The 26,002-nt window shown below is 39.7% G+C and overlaps 1 protein-coding gene across 3 annotated transcripts in view; it reads left to right on the plus strand.

Annotated features, from left to right (window-relative positions):
- The first annotated feature begins 5,711 nt into the window (after positions 1–5,711).
- The window catches only part of LOC115210359 (oxysterol-binding protein-related protein 1), a 280,667-nt gene continuing 260,376 nt past the window's right edge, over positions 5,712–26,002 (plus strand). Inside the window, exon 1 of one of the 3 annotated variants that reach the window (XM_029778918.2) lies at positions 5,712–6,032. The gene's annotated coding sequence lies outside the window, so the exon portion shown is untranslated. The remainder of the gene's footprint in view (positions 6,033–26,002) is intronic. The other 2 variants (XM_029778916.2, XM_029778917.2) reach the window with 2 other exon arrangements.

Here is a 26,002-nt window from a genome sequence, read left to right on the forward strand (position 1 = left end):
AGCTATGTATGTGTTTATGTGCATGTATACATATTTGTGTATGTATGCGTGCGCACGCTGAAACAAAAAATTGATCTCTAAATGTATTGAAAAAGACTTTCTCGGTACTACTTAAGAACTCGCGTAGTTGCGCATCCGCGCTAGCTTGTCGTGACTAGTCGATCCTTACTTTGTATTTTTGTGTGTTATTTACTTTGTTTAAAAAAATTATTTACCTTGTGTTTTATTTACTTAGTTTAAAAAAATTATTTACTTTGTGTAAAAAAAAAATATTTATTTTGTGTTTTATTTACTTTGCTAAGAAGTCGTTGTAGGATCGACTAGTCACGACTAGCTAGCGCGGATGCGCAACTACACGAGTGCGCGCACCAGGTCCACTATTCTTAAGTAGTACCGACTTTCTCTAAATGCATTGAAGACATTACAACATATTCAGAACAATATTTCAGAAAATTATCGTCGTTCTTTTTCAGTATACAAAAGACAGATTTAGGTGGAACCAAAATGGGTAAGACAAAATAGGGTAAATTTGCCTCTTCAATTCTTCAGAATTACATTTGAAAAAAGAGAAGTACACATCAATATCTATTCAATCAGAAATGCTGCAAAAGTTTTAAAAATGGAAGAGGATCATGGAAACATGGCACAGGATATTAAATTAACGAAACTCAATTAAATCTAAAAACTCAACTCTATAGATTCTTCACGATTTGCTGGTGTTGCTCTTTTTCTCGTATATTTACACACCATGCAGTTAAAGGGAAGAAATTATTGGAATTAGTCATTGCTCACTTTGCCCCCACTTTATACATTTTTGAAAATTGAAAATTATCAAACTAATGTGGGGAAAAATTGACATGGAATCCAACAGAAAAGAATTTTGATAGTTAAACACAAAAAGTTATCCAGATATTTTATTAGTAACCTCAATTACAATCGAATTTGAAGAAAATTTCTTGTAAAAAGCGGACCTGTCACCTGACTACGTTTCAAACTTTAGAAAAATTTAATCTTCAGGGTGTATGGGTTTAATTTGACGATTTTTTGTTTCCTTTTCTTTTTTCAGCAACAGCCTGATATGTAGGTGAACAGTCGAAGGCATAAATATCGAAGTTGTAGTTGAGAAACAGTGAGCTGACATGGAGCACTGTAAACCATCTGAATATTAGAAAAGTTAAGTGTACCATGATGATTCGCGCCGGGTGTCAAAATGGTGACATCAGGACTATTGTTCAATGTCTTGTGAACACTGAAAATGTTGTGACATGGACAGCTACAATGGAAGCTATGAAACCGTGAGCAGCTGAAAGGGACACAGCCAACATTCTGACTTTGTCCGAACGCCGGAGTTTTTACTTACACCTGTTAACAGGGCTTTAGGCTCAATTCAGACGGCTTTGTGAAGGTTCTGAAGATTGGTCAATCCATGGCTGGAGAGGGTTACTGCTAAAAAGCCGTATGTGTGGCAGCAAGATTCAGCTCCTTGTCATACTTCTAGAAAGAGTCAGAAGTGGCTGTCGAAGAATTTCTATGACTTCACCAACCCCAATTTTTGGCCTCCTAATTCCCCACTCCACTCCTAATCCCATGGATTACAATGTGTTGGGTCCGGTTGAAGAAGACACTAACCGCTTTGCCTGCAACACCATTTCTAAAGCTGGTGGCCAAGATCAAGGAAGTGTTCGAAGAACTTCCCAGAGATACAGTGAGGAATGCATGTACCACGTTCTGGACTTGTCTTGAGACCGCGGTGGAAGCTGAGGGCGGCTACTCTCTGAAAACTGTTATATCCCTGCCATATTCTAGTTGATATTTTTTGATTTAAAAAAAAAAAACTTTTATTTTTGGACGGGACATTAGTCCCCCCCCCCCACTTTTCTGTAAATTGTCGAATTTAGCCAAATACCCCGTATGTTTTTTTCTTAACATCATCTTCACCACCACCATAATCACCTACTCAATGTTCATTCATGACAACAACCACCGCTACAATTTTCTCCCTTTTTTGTTATTTTTACTCATTTTGTTGCATTCCATGGATCTTTTCAGTTCGAACGGTAGTTTTTTCTAGCGGTGTCATATGAAATTGTCAACCATAATTATGACCCTAGTATTTATCTATTGCATTTCAATCTGTTTTTGGGGTGGGGTGGGGGGAAGGGTATCTTTTTTCCTTCAGAAATGTAAATAAACCCAATCTGTTTCTTAAACAAGGGACATATTCATACAGCACAGAATATTTTCACCTCAATAGACGCCATTGATTGGTTGAAATTGCAGAAATTGAAGAAAAAAAACAACAAATATCTTAAAAACTGTAGAATTTTCTCAAGAAAGCCGAGAGAAAAAGATGTTTTATAAACACATTCTACCAGTACACGAAGTTTAAAAGTGTTTAGTTACGTGGAAATTATTTTTAAAAACTGCCGTTCAAACCAAAAAGATCCGATCCAAATATTGCTAATATCTTGGTGTCTTGAAGTGAAGAATTAACTGGTTTACAATTTTGTCTTGTGTGGGGAAATGAAAAAATGCCAAGTAAAAATTCAGTGTGATTAGTTAATATTTCTTTCCTGGTGTCACATAACATCAGGAAACTTGGAAAATCCGAAAATGTCGTAGCATTCTTATTTACCAATGGGACATGATGTTGTAGCCAAAACACTGTACAATGAGATCGGTCAGAAGGATAATCCTGAGGTCAAAGAGATAAGAACGTACAGTGTAGTAGAACTTATAGCTACTAATTATATGAAAGAATATTGATGGAATCTTCTAGAGAAAACCTCAATATAATACAAACATAATATATCAGGCAGTAGGAAATAGTTTTCCAGTGGAGATGTCAACATAAAGCTAAAGATCAGCAAAAAAGAAAACACCAACGCTGTGATATTGAGAAATTTACAGCTATTGTACCTGGATTAGATCTTCAGGTTTATACCTGTAATTATTGGGGCATTGGGATATGTAGCTAACGATCTTGGTGCCAATCTTGAGAAATTAAGCTCCTCAAAACCAGAAAGGAGAAAGCTAATTATAAGATTAGATGATACAAGTCATCAGTGGAACTATCAAAATATATAAGACTTTTCAAAACTTTAGCATATGTACATATGGACGTCTAGACATGAAATTATATGAGTGTGCACACATAAAAACAAGATATACAAATCTGTACATGCATTTATTCGAAACATAGAACACAAACATCTTTATGATGTTCAAAATTCCAGTGAAGGAGTCTTGACTCAAGGTTAGAAACTGGCTCTCTCTCCATTGGTAAAAAAAATCTAGAAATAAGCCTGAGTAATTACATGCATACATGAAAGAAAGAAAGAAAGAAAGAAAGAAAGAAGGAAGGAAAAAAAGAAGGAAAGAAAGAAAAAGAAGGAAACAAAGAAAGAAAGAAAGGAAGAGAGAAAGAAAGAAAGAAGGAAAGAAAGAGAGAAGGAAGGAAGGAAAGAAAAAGAAGGAAACAAAGAGAGAAAGAAGGAAAGAAACAAACAAACAGAGAAAGAAGGAAAGAAAGAAAGGAAGAGAGAAAGAGAGAAGGAAGGAAAGAAAGAAAGAAAGAAAGAATTACTCGTGGCAACTTAGAACTTAATGCTGAGACCAAAATGTGACTGGAGTTGTCTCCCCGTACTCGGCTGAAATAAAGAAATATTTAATCAATAATTATTCATGTTAAATATTGATCCTTTCCCTCTTTTATTTTTTAATAATCTCCGCATTAAATATACCAACAATAAATTCATACAGCGAGCCCGTCATTTGCCCGTTGTAAACCTATATGCCACGACGCTAATATATTAAGTGGACACAACAAAATTGTTTTTCATGTTCAATAAATTATTTATTTTCTGAGCAATATTTTTTTTGCCAACATGTATGGAATCTTCTAGATTTAACATCATAATGATCCTTTCCTTTCTACATCGATAACTAAGGTGCTGGATATGCTTCGCTTATGAAGTCCTGATATAACGGAACAGAATTTCTTTTTTTTTTTTTTTTCACGTAATTTTCGAAATGAATTAAAATAGTATTAAAATTCGCCTAATACGATCTTCCATGTCACAGTTTTATTATTTCTAACTAGTTTTCTAACGCTTCTTCTTATTAAATAGACATAATTTTATTTATGGGCCATCTCATGAAAGTTACACTAAAGTAGGTTTTCGAGAATTTTTTGAATAGCCAGGTGCTGAAATGGTTCGATGTCGATATTGCATCAATTTCTTCCAGGTCTGCCCGGCGTTGTCTTTAACATGAAACTTTTTTGTCACGTACGTCACACCAGGTAGATGAGAATTGTAACCACTGACAGTGTTCGTTGTCCAGCAAATTCATTCGCATTTTTTTTGAAATTTTAAAATCGATGTAAATAAACACCACGAGAGTTTTTATGCTAAGAAAAAATTCAAAGCATTTATCTGTTATTATTATCAAGTAAAAAAAAGTTTTGTACGATGTCATGTACGTCACGCTTTTTGAATCCTCCTCAAAAAAATTCAACATAAGACAGGTTGAAAAGTTTTTTGTTTAATATTTGTCAGGATAGTTAAACTTTACTGTGAAAAATGAATCAATAAATTTCTTGTAAATTCTTTTATTTTCCCCCCTTTAATTGTTTCAGCCGTTGGTACAGTGCCGGCCCTAGGGTTGCTGGCGTCCCGAACAAGCTGACGGTCGTGGACATTTCCTCGTCTTTGTCACGTCTGCCTTGCCCCTCCTCAGCTGGTGACTGCTATAGTTGCCGGTACCTTGAGCCGGCCCTGACTGAACCCATGTTAGGGCACTGCCTTCACGGGTACTTATTTTGTCCGTTTCTTTTCCCGAACGGCTAACTTAGCAAACTAACATAAGTTGTCAAACAGCGTCGGGGGATAAGCAGAAAAACACAGTCTTGCATGTTGAATTGTTTTGAAGAGGATCCATGACGTACGTGACATCGCACAATTTATTATTATTTTTTTTTTCTCTATTTTTCACCTGAAAATATTTGGTCCTACGATGGCTTAACTAGTCGAAACTTCGAAGTCACTGTCACTAATTTTCTTGTTTAAGAATAATAAACTTGTACTGTACAAAAGTATAGATTCAGCCATCAGATTAATGTAAAACATTATAATATGTTTCTTTATTAGCCACACAGGGCTGCACACAGACGGGACAGATTACAAAGTAGAGCTTTTCTTTTTGGGGAGAAAAAAAAAGTGGGGTAGGTTTTCGATCAAAAGGGATAGTAAAAGGGAAAGAAAAAAAAAAGGAAAAAAAACGATCAATAGGAATCGTGTATCACAGAAATGTCATGATGTAAAATGTAAAGGGGAAAGCAGATAAGGTTTAACCGTGGAAAGAAAAGCCTGCGGAAAAGACCACGGTAACCTCGTCAATAATGTTACATGTTACCACATTTGTTCGCAAGTAGGTAGCTCTCTGTTTTAAATTTAGCACAAAACCAAACTTTAATATACAGGGTGTCCACAAAGTCTGGGTACATGGAGTAAATAAAATCATAACATAAAGAATTAAATATAAAATATAATAATTTCTTAAAGTATGTGTTAATCCCCATGAACCCAGACTTTGTGGACACCCTGTATATATACAAGCCGGGTTTCTTCACAGTTTCCGCCTACAAATCCAATCAGAATGCTTTGGTTAGTTCGAGGCTACAGTGGAAGACCCCTGACCCAGGTGACACGCAGGGAGAAGCAAGTGCCCTCCTCACCACACAACCTCACCTGTGCCTCGATGCCGCGCAGCAGTGGTACAGAAGGAGCCGTTCAGGCCCCACATCACTTCGTTTTCGGTGGATTTCTTGTCCTCGTCGATGGCGTTTCCAAGTGAAATTCTCTCGTAAACACCATTAAGAGTTATGTCCCCATTCGCCAGGTGAAGGCGCTCCGTCGCTGGGTTTACCATTCCTCCCGTTCGGTGTTTATGTCTCTTACCAGAGACATTGACACTGAAGCATGTGATAAAATACCATCAGTTTAATACTCTAAAACAAGCAGCAAACTCGTGTAAGTTCCCTTATTTATTCCATTAATACTTCTTACCATTATTTACTAAGCATCAGTCGTGTTTAATATCCCTGTCTGTGTCGAGTATTCCCTGACATTTCTTCAGCAGGAACGATGTATGGAGGTGTCACCATAATTCTTGGGAAGAGTTTCTGTTGTTAAAATTAGAAAATAGAGACGAGAACAGAAGACAAAAAGCAGTGCGATGGGTCTGACGACTGATTTCGTTAATTTTGGGCTAACTTCTTGCAGAGGACTTTCGTATCACTGTTAGTATATAATTTAGTGGATACACACACACACACATATATATATATATATATTATTTTAAACTGTGCTAATATCTTTCTTTGTGTATATGTGTCTCTCTTTATATATATACATATATGTATAGATTTATGGATCTCTTTTTCACTGTGTATACAGTTATGCGTCTGCGTCACGTTCTACAAACATACAATGAAAATAAACAAGCACAAATGATGCGTAGGATTTCCGCCTTAGCTCTTATATTAAATCATTTACACGCACCATTAAACATACATGTAAACAAATACACTTTGCATGGCAAAATAGATATTCCCCCATACAAGATATCTATAGTTTTTATTGTTTAATTCTACTCTGTTAATATATATCACCTCATGTGTTCTGTAGGAATAATCTACTGAAATACTTGTCTAGTAGTTTACCGGAATGATGAAAAGCAAAGTTGACATCACTGGGATTTGAACTCAGAATGTAAAGAGCTCAGTATGTAAAGTTGACATCAGTGGGATTTGAACTCGGAATGTAAAGAGAATGCAAATGGATCCGACAGAGAGTTTTACTTGGGTATCTTATTGATACGTGTTCGGAAATCAATTCTCGGTTGAACTTACGCCGTCCGTATTCGTTCAAAATGCATGAACCTCCACTATGCGTCATACCCTACTTTATCTATCTGTCTGTCTGTCTGTCTATCTATCTATCTATCTATCTATCTATCTATCTATCACCATCTTATACTATCTGTCTGTCTGCCTATTCATCCATCTATCTATCTATCTATCTATCTATCTATCTATCTATCTATCTATCTATCTATCTATCTATCTATCTATCTATCTGTCTGTCTGTCTGTCTGTCTGTCTGTCTGTCTGTCTGTCTGTCTGTCTATCTATCTATCTATCTATCTATCTATCTATCTCCATCTTATACTGTCTGTCTGTCTGTCTGTCTATCTATCGATCGATCACTCTCCCTCTTATACTATCTGTCTGTCTATCTATCTATCTATCTATCTATCTGTCTATCTATCTATCTATTTATCTATCTATCTATCTATTTATCTATCTATCTATCTATCTATCTTTGTTAAAGAGACAACAAGCGTTATGGCAAAGCAAGCATCTCAAGGCATATACATTATTGTGGTGCACCTAAGCACTGTATATTATTATTATTATTATTATTATTATTATTATTATTATTATTATTGGAAAAAAGATTCACAGTCTTACAGTGAACTAACCCCCCATATTTTATATCTGTCTGTCTGTCTGTCCATGTATGCATACATATGTTTGAGTGTACGGGTCACACATTCATATACATACAGACAGACATACATAGACATACACGTGTACACGCAAATACAAGCACAAATGCAAACGAAAACATTGGTTGTATTCTCGCACACTTATGTATAAGAGAAATTAAATGGATTCCAGCTTGTTTTGACGATTAACTGAACTGCTTACTCACTGAATTGTCGTGGAAGTGGCTGAATATACCACAGACGCGTGGATCCTTAATTTAATCCTCGCACAGAACCAGTTTGCCCATGCGGGTTGCATTCTTTCGGCATTGGTCTACAGTGTGTCAGTATGAGGAAACAATGTCATTCACCCTCTTCTTTTTTCTCAACCTCTTTATCTATGTCATGGTGGAAGGTTGTGTGGGTGAACGATGTCGTCTGCCAATATCTAGGGATTGCAATTGTGGGATCTTTCCATCATATATCATGAGTTGTAAATGGCTAAGTATGTTACAGGTGCTGAGACCTCTAGGGTACTGTAACTCAGGGTGACAAAGCGTGTGGCAAGTCACTTTGAATTGCTTGTACAGCCCATCTGATTGGTTTCCACATACACACACATGCACACCTACTCATCTGTATTGTGTCAAGACATAAGGTTTGCAATATTTTGGTAGCTTATTTGCTTATTTTCATCGAGTTACAATAAAAGCTGCCTGGCATTCAAATTAGGGCCCATCATGTTGCACCGTCTGAAGCCACTCTTCTGCCAGTTCTTTGATCCTAGACTGATACCAGATCTTGTTCTTCGTGGTGAAGAACTCCTTCACTGAAGCTTCCACCCCTTCTAGGTTGATGAAGTGTTGCAAACACAGGAAGTGGGTCTTGCATTGGAACAATTAAGAATCTGAGAGATATTTTTCTGCAATCTTTACGTGCATAAACAATTTACGTGTTTAAGCAAGGGCCAGCTTCTGGAACCTATCACCAAACATGGGTGTTTCAAACACCAGGTAAAGCTTTGCATCTAGGGAATTCTAGCCGGCATTGGTTAACAGAAAGTGAGCTCTTCTCCAGCAAGACGATGCAAGACTTCATACTGTTTGAACGACCCAGATAAAAGCCAGGAATTTGAGGGGATTGAATTGATGCCACACCTGGCATATAGTCTGGCTATACCTCCCTTAGATTATTACTTGTTCCAATCCATGGCTCACTTCCTGTGCTTGTAATGCTTCATCAACCACAAAGAGGTGGTAGCTTCAATATATATTCATAGATGTACACACATGTGTATATATTAGATCCGAGCATGATCGTTGCCAGAGCGGCCAACTGGCTTCCGTACCCATGGCATGTAAAAGGGCACCATTCGAGTGTGATCGTTACCAACGTCACCTTACTGGCACCTGTGCCTGTGGCATGTGTAAAAAGATTCGAGCGAGGTCATTGCCAGTACCGCCTGACTGGCCTTCGTGCCAGTGGCACGTAATAAGCACCCACTACACTCTCGGAATGGTTGGTGTTAGGAAGGGCATCAAGCTGTAGAAACTCTGCCAAATCAAGATTGGAGCCTGGTGCAGCTATCTGGTTCGTCAGCCCTCAGTCAAAATCGTCCAACCCATGCTAACATTGAAAGCGGACGTTAAACGATGATGATGATTAAGGTTAAGTGAGGAATTAGGCTTTGTATGGGATAGAGGTGCAGGGGCAATATGCAATAGGAATACACAGGAAACACATTTTCTTGAATGTCTGAGAAGATCCTTAGGGGTAGTAGATAGTTTCTGATATGTAGGGGACCTGATTAGTAGTGGAGTGGGATGTCCTGGAAGTGTAGTCATTAGAATAAGAACAGAATGGGAAAAGCTGAGAGAGTTGTTACTGTTGTTGGTAATAAAACACCTGTCTCTTAGAGTTGAAGACAGATTGTATGATGTTTCTGTATGAACAGTAATGCTCCATGGTAGTGAAATGTGGGCCCTAAATGCAGAGAACATGGGAAGACTTGAAAATAATGAAGCTAGCATGCTTCATTGGAGGTGCAGAGTCAGTGTTCATATACAACGAAGTGTAAATGTGTTGAGGAAAAAATTGGACATAAGAGGAATCCGATGTAGTGTGGTCAGGTGATGCATATTAATGAGGACAGTTGTATAAAGAGGTGTTGATTGTCTAAGGTAGATGAAAGTTGTGCAAAAGGGAACCCTGGAAGACATGAGGTGAATGGATGGAGGTTGATCTTAGGACTTTGAATCTCATGGAAAAGATGCAAAAAGACTAGAATGACTAGCAGTATGGGGTGCACAAGAAGATCCTTCCATCTCAGTAAAACTGAGTTTCTAGACACACACACACACACACGTGTGTGTGTGTGTGTGTGTATGTATGCATGCACAGTTGTTCCCCTTGTTTAATTTCCTAGGCACTCACCCCACCCCTTATTTTCTATCATTTGCCTAACTGCAGTATTCTGCTGCCCTGGTACTAGTTATTTTCCTCACTACTGGAACTTCTTCACATCACATCCATGCTTCTGTTGTACCTCTCTACTCACATTTTACATTGATCACCCTCACCCCTCTTTCATATTGTTATTCTTCACCTCCCTGTACTGCCTACTTCTTCCAACTTTCCCCATCAACTCACGCATCATCAATTACCCTTCCACTATTCACTGCATTCACCCCTAAGCTCCTCTCAATATTTAGTCATCATCTAATCTTCCTTATCTTTCATCCAACACTTATTTATCATTAACTCCCTCCCCACACAACGCACCTCAACTCTTGCTCATCTTTCAGTATATTTACATTCCTACCACATCTTACCACCCCTCACTCTCTCTGTATATTCTTAACTACTACCCAGCAACCTTTCCTATTCTTCTACCCCAGATCCCACCCTGACACCTCGTCAATATCTTCTTGGTCTCTTTTACCAGCTCAACACCAACTACTCCTACCCACTGTGCATAATATGAGCAGATGTCTCTCCCCTTCAGCAAGAAACCTGTTTCAGGGCCCCTCCTTCATACTCTAGCTTTTCATAAAGCTGCCTCTCTCTACTTCAACCCCACTCTGCCTAATATTTGATTTAGTCTTGCAAGTTACATGGCAACCTCACTGGTGCTGGCGCCACAAAAGAAGCACTCCATGCAATCTGTAAAGGGGTTGGCATTAGGAAGGCCATCCAGTTACTGAAACCATGCCAAAATAGACATTGGCACTCAAACCATGCTCTGGCTCATCAGATCCTGTCAAAACATCCAACCCATGCCACTATCACAGATAGATGTTAAGAGATGATGATGATGGTTTGTCTGATGAGCTTCTGTTTCTGGCTTCCAGATCTATTCATAAGACTTTCGTCAACCCTAGACACTTTCTCAAGGAGCTATGCAGAGGGACTGAACCCAAAACCACATAGGGGGGAAGCAGATTGCTTAATCATATTGACATGCCTCTACCTATCATGTGTATGTGTGTGTATATGTATATATGTGAGTGTGTGTGTGTGTATATGTATATATGTGTGTGTGTGTGTGTGTATATGTTGGGCCTCGCAAAGGGGATGCCAGGAGACTAAGACTTCTGGCAATTTGCTGTGCTTGAGAAGACACATCAAGCAAAGTAAATATAGGAGAGTATTGTATTTCGCTTGAAGCTTTGTGTATTGTTTGTAAAGAATAAAAAGTTAAGTTAAGTTAAGTTAATTTTTTGGCTCAAAAAGCAAAAAGCAAGGCCATGTAGGGAGACATGGTGTTCATACAAAGAGTTCAGGTCATTTGTGGTCAAGGGAGACTTTGAACCGAGCGGTCGTCGGCATCTTCACTATCTCGTCCGGCAGCTTATTCCACGGATTCGCAACCTGGACGGAGAAAGCCCCTCTCCTTCGATTGAGATGAAATCGTCGCAGATAGAGCTTTTCGGAGTGACCCCGCAGCTGACGTTCTGGAGCAGGAGTAAAGAACAGCTCTTTCGAGAGGTTACACTTTCTGCTTATGATGTTGTGAGCAAGAATGAGATCACCACGGCGTCGTCGTTTTTCTAGAGAATAAAGGTCGAGCGTCTTCAGCCTTTCTTCATAAGACAAATGCTTGAGACCAAGTACCATGCGGGTAGCCAGCTTCTGGACTCTTTTGAGATGATTTATGTCTTTGAGGAGATAAGGAGAAGAGGCTTGAATCCCGTACACCAATATGGGTCTCACCAGCGTGACATAGAGCGGTAGGAATATGGCTGCTGTGAGCATTCCGAATGACCGTCGAATCAAAAACAGAACTCCACGTGCTTTGTTGGCAGCATGGACGCACTGGGCCGAAGGCGAAAAGGAAGAATCCAACAAGATACCCAGGTCCTGTACCTGATCGGTCCTCTCCAGCAGCAGACAACCCGGCTCGAAATCAAGTTGAATTGCAGGAGTAGAGCCAACAGGCAGATGACAGCACTTTGACACGTTCAGACACAGATCCCATTCATTAGACCATGTTTTGAATGGTACAACAATGCACTATAATACAGACAACGGGCTATATACCTGTTATAATTTAGTCATCCATAGTCTGATATGATATTTCAGAATAAAATTCCTTCTTCAGATATTCTTAGCTCAGCACTATGGATGTACCAGCACACACGAGATTGAGACATGGCCAACCTCACACACTTCTCATGAGGAATTCTGGAAGGAGCTTCGTGAGACCACTGCTGAGACGCTTCAAAAAAAAATAATAAAAAAGAAAAGCCGTTGGAAAACTGATTATAGCAGCGACTCCATCTAAGAATATCTGAAGAAGGAATTTTATTCCAAAATATCATTTCAGACTATGGATGGTTAAATTCCAACAGGTATATAGCCCATTGTTTGTATTATAGTGCATTGTTGTACCATTCAAAACTTTTCATTCTTTACGAAGTAACTATGTGAAAGCCCTTGCATACAGACATGTCCCCTAAATCCCTCTTCAGCTGAGCATTCCTAATCATGCATGTTGTGGTTGGTGGTGGCACCACATAAAATGCCCCTGTGCCAGTGCCATGTAAGATCACCTGTGCTGGTGCTATGAAAAAGCACCCACTGCCACTTTATAAAGTGGATGGCATTAGGAAGGGCATCCAGCTGCAGAAACCATGTCAAAACAGATATGGCCTCCAGGCAGCTCTCCAGCTGACCAGCCCCTTTTAAACCATCCAGTTCATGCCAGCATTGGAAAAGTGGATGCTAAATGATGATGATGCTTATATATATATATATATATATATATATATATCACCATGGTCACTGTGACCGACCAGGCTATCAGATGTTGCTACACAACGCTGGTCACAATGGGTTATCTTTTCTGCTTCTCCCTAATTGGATCTCTGCTCTTTTTTACAGCTTTATATCAAACTTTACTACACCATGTTATATCTTTCCCTGAAGGAAGGCCTTCCTCTCACATTGTTTTAGCCTTCAAAGGACACCACCCTGCTGGTTAGGCCAACAGAAGAAAGAGTGAGAGAAAGTTGTGGCGAAAGAGTACAGCAGGGATCACCCCCCCCCCCCATGCCGGAGCCTCATGGAGCTTTTAGGTGTTTTCGCTCAATAAACACTCACAACGCCCGGTCTGGGAATCGAAACCGCAATCCTATGACCGTGAGTCCGCTGTCCTAACCACTGGGCCATTGCGCCTCACACACACACACATATATCATCATCTTCATCATCATTTAACGTCCGTTTTCCATGCTGGCATGGAATGTTTGACTGAGGTCTGGGAAGCCAGGAGACCGTACCAGGCCCCAATCTGATCTAGCAGTGTTTCTACAACTGGATGTCCTTCCTAATGCCAACCACTCCAAGAGTGTAGTGGGTGCTTTTCACATGCTACCGGCACAGGGGGCAGAGGAGCTGGCATTTAGCACAATTAGATGGTGCTTTTCATGTGCCACCGGCACGGAGGCTAGTCAAAGCGGCACTGGCATCGCCCACGTTCGGATAGTGCATTTTACGTGCTACCAGCACGGGGGTCACAACTACAATTTCCATTTGATTTGGTTTTGATATACTGATGTTGATGTGTGTGTGTGTGTGTGTATATGTACAGCAATAAGAAAATAGCGGGGATCAAGAGGTGGTATTCATCAACTTTTAGACATTATATTATGTCTGTTTATTTATTTTTTAAAAAGAAACAATTATAACAATATACCTATATCCATTTTTTTATTGCTGTATAAATTAAGGGTAAAACAACTTTTTACCCTCATCTATTTATTACATTCAGTAGTGTAATTAACATGCAAAGAAAAAACACTTGTGTATTAATAATTGGGTCTTCTACCAGCAGTATATTGGATAGACATTATCCCTTAGTTGGTTGGATTCACCTCTAACACTCTTGGAATATATATATATATTCTCACTCTCTCTCTCTCTCTCTCTCTCACCACACACACACACACACACACACACACACACAATCACAATACCAGAAACCTAATAGCAACCATCTTACTCAGATCATAATTCCTCGTCTTAAAATAGGAAGGACACATTGGATAATGTATTTCTAAACCAGATCCTTCTGAAGAGACATGATACTTATGGTTGGAGTGTGAAAGGTCATTAACTGGATTAATCAATTATAACCAAGGGCTGAATGAAAATACTAAATTTGATTTGCACAATCAAGTTCACACGCACACATGCACACACACACTTAGAGACTTACACATACAGACAGTCAGATATAGACATACACACTCAATCAATTACATCTAGGGAAGGTGTCACTCAGCCGAGTGGCACTCTGTCTCTAACAGACACACTCCAGCCTCAAGTCTATACACATGCTGTCACCGCTCTCTACCTTTTCTGTTACTATTGTAATAGCTTCTGCCCCTCGAAGCTGGTCAGTCCCATACTTTTACCTATAAGGTACCCCCAGTCTTACTTCACTCCTTCAATCCCTAACGAGTATTGGCCATTGATGACTTTTCTCCTCTCTTCTTGACCCTGGGCTATCTTTTCTGCTTCTCCCCAATTGGATCTCTGCTCCTTTTTACAGCTTTCTATCAAACTTTACTACACCATGTTATATCTTTCCCTGAAGGAAGGCCTTCCTCTCCCAGATTTTGTTGCACTTTGCTTGTCCTCAGTGCTTCAATAATTATATTTTTTTTATTCTAGGTAAGGGAGTTGGCTCTATGTGAACCTATTTTCATCTCTGGGAAGAGATGGTTCATACCAGTCTGGCCTTTGTTCTTTCACTTGTCCAACATGGGAGGCCTTATCAGGATCTTGTGCTCCTCAGGGTTATTGAAGCACACAAGCCACTACATAATAACAACAAGGATCTCATCTCAAAACCTTTCATCTCCATTGCTGCATCCACTGCCCCTACCCCTTTCTTCACACTAACCACTTACCCAATCCTTCTTCCTCACAACATACATCATCCCTCCAGAATTTCCTCTTCTCTGCTCATGTATTTCCTGCAGGTGTTGATCTGCAGCAGCTTAAATGGAACATTAATGGTGTCAGCTTCGTCAGATGCACTCATATTCACACAAAACACTCAAACACATATACAAAATTTGATAAATGCACATATATATATATATATATGTAATCACATGCATACACACAACCAGATATATGCAACTGCATACACACACACAGTCATGTGCATACAAATATACAATTCATAATCGCATATATACATACACAGCCACACATACACAATTACATACACTCACACACATACACAGGATGTACTTGTCCTTCCTTTATGATTACCATACTTATCCACGCTCATACAATCACATTCATACATATACAGTCTCAGATACAATTCCATACACACGTGCTTGTACAGTTGTGCGCATGCACGCACAAACACACACATGCTTGTACAATTGTGCACATACACACAAACATGTTTGTACAGTTGTGCGCATACACACACACACACACAGCTTGTACATTTGTGCATGTATGCACACACACACATACAGCTTGTATAGTTGTGTGCATATGCATAAACGAATACACACATACTTGTACAGTTGTGCACACATGCGCACACACAAAAACAGACACACAAACACACATATGCATACACACACACTTACAAACACACACATACAAACACACAGACACAAACACACATATACACACACTCACATACATGCCCCCCTCCCACAACACACACACACAGCCCCATATGACAAGACCTTCACTGCTGAAATTTACCACATTGCCTCCAAAATTGCATTATAGTCTGTTATTTACGGTGTCAAACTTTACCCCCCCCCCCAAAAAAAAAAAATTCCACCCCCAACACACCTTTGGAGTTACCTGCAAAAGGCATCAGTACAACACCTCTACCTTTTCTGACTAACAAATTATAAGAAATCTAAGTTATCCCTGACTGTCCTACATATTACACCACCACCATTACCACCTTCACTACCACCACAGCCACCACCACCTCCACCACTGCCACCACCACCACCACCACGACAGCCACTGCCTCCACTACTGCTGCTGCCACCATCACCACCACTCCACAACAACCAACACCACCATCATCTCCACTGCCAGCACCACCAGCACCTCTGCCACCACAACCACCTCCACCACTACCACTACCACAACAGCCATCAGCACTGCCACAATAGCCACCGCCACCAGCAGCAGCAGCAGTACCACCACCACAACAGCAACAACCACCACCAGCACTGCTGCCATTGTTGCCATCACCACTGCCACCATCACCACCACCTCCACAACCACCTCCACAACCACCACTGCCACCATCACCTCCACAACAACCACCACCATCACCATCACCACCACAGTAGTCATGTGATATTGGGGTGGATAAGAGAGAATATATGAATTTAAATTTACTGTTGATGTTTTGTTTTTTTCTGTTGTCTGTCTCTACAGCAGGAGTGTCAGATTTGGCTACAAGTAGATAGACTGTGCCATTTTCTAGGACTGCCATCTTTTTTCACTTGTTTCAGTCATTGGCATGTGGCCATTCTGGAGCACCACCTTGGTTGGGGTTTTAGTTGAACAAATCAACCCCTGGGCATTATTTTCTTTTTTAAGTCTGCCACTTACTGTATCAGTCTCTTGTCAAACCGCTAAGTTATGAGGATATGAAGAAACCCACTCTGGTTGTCAAGTAGTATGTGGGACACACGGATACATGGACATACACATGACAATCTTCTATGCTGAGGCACTTACACCCACACACAGATACAAGCATGTACATATGTGTGTGTGTTTTACTAAAGGATATAAACATCAGCAAGGAAACTAAAAAGAACAGCAGTAAAAAAACCTGTGCTTTTTGAATGAAGTCCTTGTTATATTTGTTCTGCATTGAGTTACAGACACTCAGACAGTCCCCCTGTCATTCTGCCCATCGTAAATGCATCCAGCCAAAGACTGGCCCACTAGAGACCTATAACCAATGATGCTGTTATTCAGCAATAAATTAATTTAATACATGAAAGCAGTGATACTGTGAGGAATGTGTGAGACACTTCTTACCACTGGAAAAATACTTGAGCGATAAAAGAAAACAAGATGAAGTCAACCCAGTTTAAGTGCAATTTGTATTATGAGTGTTGTTTTAGTCTAGGTCAGTGTTAATTGAATGAAGAACTTACAAACATGCAAGGACACAATAACCTCCTAAGCAGACCTGGTGCAGATATGAATGTAACATGGAAACCAGTATAAAGGAAAGATAAAATGTTGGGTTTATAAGCCCTAAAATTCACTCACGGGCATGCTGGTGGCACGTAAAAAGCACCAACCGATCGTGGCCATTGCCAGCTTTGCCTGGCACCTGTGCCGGTGGAATGTAAAAAGCACCCACTACACTCATGGAGTGGTTGGCGTCAGGAAGGGCATCTAGCTGTAGAAACACTGCCAGATCAGACTGGAGCCTGGTGCAGCCTCCTGGCTTCCCAGACCCTGGTCGAACTGTCCAACCCATGCTAGCATGGAAAGCGGACGTTAAACGATGATGATGATGTATTGTGTAGTAGACAAGAGTGTAGGCTGCTAACTCTCAGATTCTAAGTTCAGTCCCACGCAGGGACTTGATAAATAATATTAACAGAAAAATCAGCAACATACCTTAGGAATGAGAACAGTGTACTCCATTAGTCAAATAAATGGTTGGGTTTGAAATCCCACCTGGACACCTGATGAAGGCTGGAGAGTACATCAGCCAAAACGTTGTGGTAACAACAAACAAGATGAGGATACCTATCGGCCCTTTATAAATAATGTACAAAATTCCTCATTTCGAAAATATAGAATAGTACTGCTCAAATTGTTCCAGTGTACCAGTGTTGACTTGGACAAACTGCTCTAGACACTCATGGTTAGCAGGTAGGTATAGGGCAAATTGTCTACAATTTCAGATGGCTAGTTACATGGAATACAAATTCATGATTTGTAGTCAGTTTAAGAATGATCAATCGATAAGGGCCTTCTTACCGAAGGCTAAATGCATCTTTCTTAGCACAGAAAGCTTTCTGGGATTGCATTAGTAAGTTACTGTTATATTTCAAGATGGTAATTTTTTTACTTTTTTACCAGAAAAAAAAAACCCACAAGCACTGTATATATTTACTATTTTTAAATCTCGCAACAAGAGATATTCAGCAACAGCACTTTGGAGTAAAGATTGTTTGCCAACATAACATGGCACTCCTGGTTTAGGATGAATGTTGCTGTAATTTAGCACCAGGAGACATCGTCTCCTGCTGGTTATACATCACGATCTGTGTCCTTATATTTTCAAACAAGGGAATCTAGCACCCCCACTCAGCTCAAAACAATATCTGTGTATTGCGGTTTCTGATATATAAGGATTCAAATCGTGTCATATAGCCAGCTGGAGATGATGTCTCCTGGAGCTAAATTATAGCAACATTCATCCTAAACCAGGACTGCCATGTTATGTTGGCAAACAATCTTTACTCCACCATATATATTTGTTCTTCACTTTAGCTTCCTTTCTATTCTTATTTTAGAGTCCTGTGTTTGGAAATCTTTCATCAAACGTCCTGTGACCCTTTCAGTGACTCTCTATCTCATGTATATCCTCCAGTTCTGTTTAGTCCAGTCTGTCTTTCTATGGTGTGTTTCCTTATTTGCACATGTGTTTGCATCTGTATCCGTGTGTGTATGTTTATAGGTTTGCTTACTATACTGTTTGTATCTGTGCACTTAATTAGTGAATTAATTATGTGACAATTAATGAGAGCTGCCATCAACAACAGGCAGTGGGTTTCACTAAAAGGAAAAACTAGAACATCTATTCCCATTAGCAAAGAACTAGCAATAGAGGGTAGTTGTGTATGAATTAGTCAAAAGATTAGATGAGTTCCATTGATGAGATATTGTATATGACATATTTGTTGGTAAGCTTGGCTCTTAACCTTTTCTTCAATGTCAAACACAACTTGGAATAAGCTGAAATGGCTATTCCAATTTACAAAGCTATGCACTCATTGGAAACATCGTTGAAGATTTTGGCATCAGTTCTCACTAACAGATTGGCACTTGTTGCTGCTAGTGTAGTTGGAGATGCCTTAACTTGACAATCCTTGACACATTTACCCGTTTATGTGTGGGTTTGGAATAGATTAGGCTTCAGTGGGGCCCTGGTCAATCTGGATCAGTCCAAAACTTGTGACAGGGTCAACCATCACTTCTTTCCACTTCATGCCTAAGTGGCACATAAGGCTCCCACTCTTTCTACTCCTCCTCCCCCCTCACTCTCATCCCATGCTTCCCAGTTGATGGCTTTGGTTCTCATATAGTTCCATGTTCCCCATTTGCCAACTTGCTCCTCTTTTTCAACAATTCTTCTCCATACTTCCTCCTTTCCTCAGAGGCCCAAGACATGACTCACAGTCGTTGTTGAGAGCTTTCCTCAGGGTGTGGCCAATATCCACCTCCTTCTCCACACTTCACTGTTCATGCTCTCCATCCTAGCTTTCTCTCTCTCTCTCTCTCTCCCCTCTCTCTCTTTCTCTCTGCTAAGAGAACCTGGTTTCGGGTACTTTGTCTGTCCCTTGCAGGGGATGAACTCCATGATTACACCACCATACCACATCATCGTGAGAATTCCTTCTGGACGCAGGGCTGAGTGGATGTGACTTTGGTCATGGCTAATACAGCACAGGTGCAAACAACCAGCATGATATCAAACATGGCTCGTTTTTTTAATCCTTCAGTCAGGGAGGAAGGCAGTGCCTCTAACCCTTTACAGGGCTGTCCCCAAGACTAGTGGCAGAAAAGGAGGAAGCTTTCTTCAAACAGAAAACCTGGATCAAATGCTTGCAACAGAAAAGTCTTCTGAGTTCATCTTCGCTTTTTCAAAGGTTTTATTTTTTTATTATGAGTCCAAAAATGACCCTCCTTACCAAGCGAGCTTTAGTGAGAGTTCTAATTTAGACATTGATGATTTGACTCTACACAAGTTGTACCCACTTACATGATTACCACATTGCAGATCTACTAATCAGGTCTATGGCCTGACATTATAGACAGGAATGATTAATTAAGAAACTCTCATGGGTGCCTGATCAATATCCTACTCAGCAATCTGTTTTAATAATATCTTTCTAGATGGATGGATGTATGTGCAGTATACATTGCTATAAGTGTACAGTGCATTGTGTGTTTGTATGTATGTGTATGTTTCTCCCCCCTCCCTCTCTTTCATATATATATATATACACACACACACACACACATATGTACGTGTATGTGTGTATGTTTCTCCCACTTCCCTCTCTTTCATATATATATATATAATATATATATATATATATACACACACACACACACGTGCAGGCATGGCTGTGTGGCATGAAGCTTGCTTCCATCTGAAGAAGCCATGTTTCTCTTCTAATACACAGCACCTTTTTCTGACCCTCAATACTACTCCCCCACCCCCGCCAATTGAGGGGGTGGTCTTGTCCTGCAAGTTATTTGGTGACTTCACTGTAAAAAAAGCACCCAGTAACACTTTGTAAAGTGGTTGGTGTTAGGAAGGGCATCCAGCTGTGGAAACCATGCTAAAGCAGACAGCAGTGCTTGGTGTAGTCTTCTAACTTGCTTAGCTCCTGTCTAACTGTCCAACCCATGACAGCATGGAAAACGGACATTAAATGATAATGATGATGATATACACTCCATATCCATCACTGACAAGTGAGTATTATGACCTGGTTGTATGTACCATTCTTTTGCAAATTGTTTTAGGTGCCTCTGTTATCCTAGGTAGACAGGTACATTCCTGACCCCTTGATCCAGTGGAACATAAAGAACATGACCGATTGAGTGACCCTGATTGTTGGCTGGGACTTATTGTCAGCCGAGTAGACTGGAGTATCACAAAATGACATGCCTTACTCACAGGGCTGTGGAGTCAGAGTCATGGAGTCAGAGTTGGAAACTATTAAAGGGTAGCTGGAATGGAGTCAGAGTCGGTAAAACTATACTGACTCTGATTCCGACTCTCAATATGTCTTTATTCTTTAATATAAACCAGTTATAACATATAGGCTGACTCAAAGTACAAGTGTATGCATATGCTTTATGAGATATGTAGACCACAATCAATTACATTAAGAGGAGTCAGAATCAGAATTGGAGTCAAAGGTGCCAATTCTACAAGAGTCATAGTCGGAGTCAAAATTTTTTGTTTCAACTCCACAGCTCTGCTTACTCAAAGAATCAAACCAATAATTTTATTTTTCTCCTTATATATACCAGTGATTTACAAAAGGTGAGTGAAAGCATCAAAACTGACCAGGCTGAATCGACCTATCTCGATTATCTGACTAGCTAAACAGGCAGGAAGAAATGGAAGAGGGTACTTTTCCCTTTGATGAGCCAGAGAAATCTGGGGTACCCTGAATAACCTTGTTTTCCCAATGTTTTATTGTCATCTATAGTTTTTGTCTTTCACCTTTGTACTGACCTCAATGTGTTGGTCTCTTAAGGACCCAATGACAGGTCATTATCATGGTTGCCTCCCTTGTATTAAAAGCTGCAGCCAGAGGGTGCCACTTGTATTAGAATTATTATGAATTTGCTAAAAGCTAGCTGAGAAGGGCCTCTGCTCAGCATTTATCTGTTAATGAGCTGGAAGAGAGCAGTTGTTTTTAATATTTAGGGTAATTGGTCCCTAGGTAGTTATTCTCCTTATTGAGTCATCTTGTTTTGCATTCTTTTGTTTACTTGTGTTTTCTGTTACGGCTTTTCTGTTTCTCATAATCGTTTCTCCATAAGCACCAACAGTTGTTGTGATTTCTCCTTATAGTGTTGCTTGCTTTTGTAACAAAAAGAACAAAAAAAAAGTTTTATTTAGCATCAGACAAAAATGCATAGTGTTATTTATTGTGACATTTTACATTCTAAGTTCAAATCCCAGTGGAATCAGCTTTTGCCACTGAGACAAATAACATATAGTATCAACCAAGTACTGGAACTGATGTAATTGAGTACCCCTCCCCTTAAAATTTCTGGCCTTGTGCCAAAATCTGAAACCACCATCATCATCATCACCGTCAACATCATCATCATCATTCTCATCACCACCACCATCATCATCATTCTCATCATCTTCATCATCATCATCATCTCCATCATCACTGTTATCATGAAGGAGGCAAGCTGGCAGAATTCTTACTCCACCATACAAAGTGCTTAGTGGTATTTCGTCTGTCTTCACATTCTGAGTTCAAATTACACTGAGGTCATCTTTGCCTTTCATCCTTTTAGAATTGATGAAATATGTTCCAAATGAACCCTGGGAGAGCTGATGAAATTAACTAGCCCCTCCCCACAAATTTCAAGCTTTGTGTCTATAGCAGAAAGGATTATTATTATTATTATTATTATTATTATTATTATTATTGAATGAGAAAGCAGCACATACCATCAAAGTGACAATAGGGTACAAATATATGAAGCCCTATATAGCCATCATGACTACTTGTCTGATAAGGTTACATGCATCACAACTATATGTGCACAACATGATGGTCTCACATCAAGAAAAATAATGTGTGACCTGGAAGGAGGGGCCCAGTTAGAATTTTCCACAGGTGGAGTAACCCATCCCATTCAAAAGGTCCCTGAATAAGATTTGTTTAAGGATGATGAATAAAACACCCGTGTTTCCAGAAGTGAATTATTGAAATCCCAAGGAATTTCTCTCAACACATGGCTTTGATACTCCCCCACTATTTCTGTTTGTGATCAGAGATGCACATATCGTCAGCCACCAAGGGACTTGGTCAACTGGATAAGGTCAAGCAAATCTGTGGTACTGAGCAGAATATTTGCTGTAGCCCATCTTTTATACCAAGGCAAAACAATGTACATGATAACACTTTCAATTGTTAAGATCAGAAGCTATGGGAGCCACTGTCTGGTACTACACCAGGCCTTTTATCATAATTATTATTTTTGTCATCATCATCATCATCAACATCATTGTTATCGTCGTCGTCGTCATCATTATTATTATTTTCACAATATAAAAATATTTATAGAAATTGGCCTGATCTACAGTTTGAACTCACAACCTGATGATGACTCAGCAGTGTAGGCCATACCTATGTGAGGAAATCAGCTATGATGACAAGAAAATATGTTGGCTGATGGATCTAACCCACTTTCTGATTACATAATATATTGATGAGTCATAGCTCTATTACCTTGACAACTGAGTCTGTTTACAGCTGTGAGAATGGCAGTCGTAGCAGTGATGGTGGGAGATGCACTGATAACACAGCTGGCGATTGAAAATCTATATTTGGTATGACTTAACATTCAGGACAGTATTTTATATGTGTGTATCATTCATTATATATATATATACTTATATAATTTATAATATCAAAGGGTAATCTGAAATATTAGAAATTTCCATTACCAGTGGTCTAGCATGTAAAAATTTAGTCAATAGACTATATATTATTCATATAAATACAGTGTACATTTAAACACATAAGAAGCATCCTTCATAGGACTATCTGCATGCTAGAGAGGACAGTTAAATTCTAAACCACTATTTGCAAACCTTCTGGCAGACATTGCCTTGAAAGGTGTGCACAGACATATAGGCAGAAAAGTTGGTGGATGTACATTTTCCATGGGTTTGCAGGTGAGATTTGAACCCAGCAAAAGAAAGCATAAGCATATTAAAAGGGGTCCATGGGAAAACTCATTGAAATAAAAAGGTTGGGAACCACTGTGAAAAGGTTAGGAACTGCTGCTCTAACCCCTCAACTGGCACAAAGCCGCTTATGCAGTTCCACTCCCTCTGCCACCTGAGAGGTCTTCAACTTGCCAGTTACCTAGCAACCCCACTGGCACCAACATAGAAAGCACCCGGTACTTTCTGTTGTGTGGTTGGCATTAGGAAGGGCATCCAGCCATAAAAGCCATACCAAAGCAGACAGTGAAGCGTGATGCAGTCTTTTGGTTTACCAGTTCCTGTCAAACCGTCCAACCCATGCCAGCATTGGAGACAGATGTTAAATAATGATGACTGATGTTTAGCCTCTGAAACAACCTTGACTGAACAAACCTATGATTGAAGACATTCCAGCCTTGGCCATCCTATCGTTTTAAGGGTATCTATGATTGTATTATCTAATGTGTCCTTCCTTGTTTTATGACAGTGGGGGCGATTTGAGAAAGAGATTTGGCTGCTGCTTCCAGTATGTTAAGCAACCACATACAGGTTCCCTCATATAAAGAGGCTCCCTTTATAAAAGTAATAACAGTAGAGAATGATAGAGGCTCACACAGACACATGCACACACACACACACACACACCACACACACACACACACACACAGATCACATTCTCAGATACAGAGAGATACTTACACCCACTTATAACTTTACACACATAAACATACACATACATACATATACACATACACACGCACATACACAAACATGAATATATATACACATACACACATACATATATACACATGCACACACATATATACACATGCACACAGATACATATATATACATATACACATACATACACATACACACACATATATATACACACATACACATACACACACACACACTCACACACACACACACACACACACATAACACAGAGACATGTGTGGCTGTGTGGTAAGAAGTTTGCTTCCCAACCACATGGTTTTGGGTTCAGCCCCACTCTGCAGCACTTTGAGCAATTGTCTTTTTTTTGTCCAGGTTGACCAAAACCATGTGAATGGATTTAGTAGATGGAAACTGAAAGAAGCCTGTCGTATGTATGTGTCTGTGTCTGTGTGTTAATGTCTCCTTTCTTTGGTTTCAAGTGATTGCTGTAAACGAGTGTCACCCTCATGCAAGCGGTGTCCTTTTCCAGTCTTCCAAGAAAACATGTCTGGTCATCGACAAAGATTATTACCTTAATTGGAAACAAATGAGGGTTGGTGATAGGAAGGACATCCAGCGAGGGAGAATCCCTCCCCCCACCATCAACAAATTCTGTTCGACCCATGCAAGCATGGAAAAGGGGATGTTAAATGATGATGAAGATGATGATGATGATGATGAAGATGATGATGATGATGATGATGGTGGTGGTGGTGATCATGATACTGGTGATGGTGGTGGTAGTGATGATGATTTTGATGATGGTGTTGGTGATGTTAAGGACGATGATGACGACAATGATGATGATGATGTTAAGTGGTGATGATGATGACGATGTTGATAGTGATGATGATTATGATGATGACTTTGATGATGATAATGGTTACATACACTTCCATTTGTACTAATGTGTATTTAATTAACAATGGTGTGTGTTTGTATGTGTGCACGTATGTATGTGTATGTATGTGTGTGTATACGTTTGCGGCTGCTCCTTGTGGTTAATTGCTTTCTTAATCTAACTAAAGCCAGCTCAGCAGTCTTGTGTGTGGGAGTGCACAAGTCCTCAGTGCTTGTATGTGTATTTATATATATATATATCTGTGTGTGTGTATGTGTGTATATATGCATGTTTTTAAAGAGAGATTTAATTGCTATTTCTAGCAATTTCCCTATTAGCTCTATGCTAAGTGTGTGTGTGTGTGTGTGTGTGCGTGCGTGTGTATTTATCTTTCTTTTGCTCTTTCTTTCATCTCTCTCACTCCTCCCCCTCTCTTTTCTCTCCCTCCCTCTCTCCCTTTCTCTCTTCTCTTCCTCCTTTCTCCTTCCTCTTTCTTCCTCTCTCTCTCTCTCTCTACATATATACAGGGGTGTGTTTGCAAAAAGTAGGCATAAACTAAATATCACTTCAATGTTATAATACTTAATTCATTAAAATTATTGGCTCTTTAAATGAGTTTGCCTCATTTTTACTATTTTCAGTGTCGT

Source organism: Octopus sinensis, linkage group LG4, assembly GCF_006345805.1.
Source record: "Octopus sinensis linkage group LG4, ASM634580v1, whole genome shotgun sequence".
NCBI lineage: Eukaryota > Metazoa > Mollusca > Cephalopoda > Octopoda > Octopodidae > Octopus > Octopus sinensis.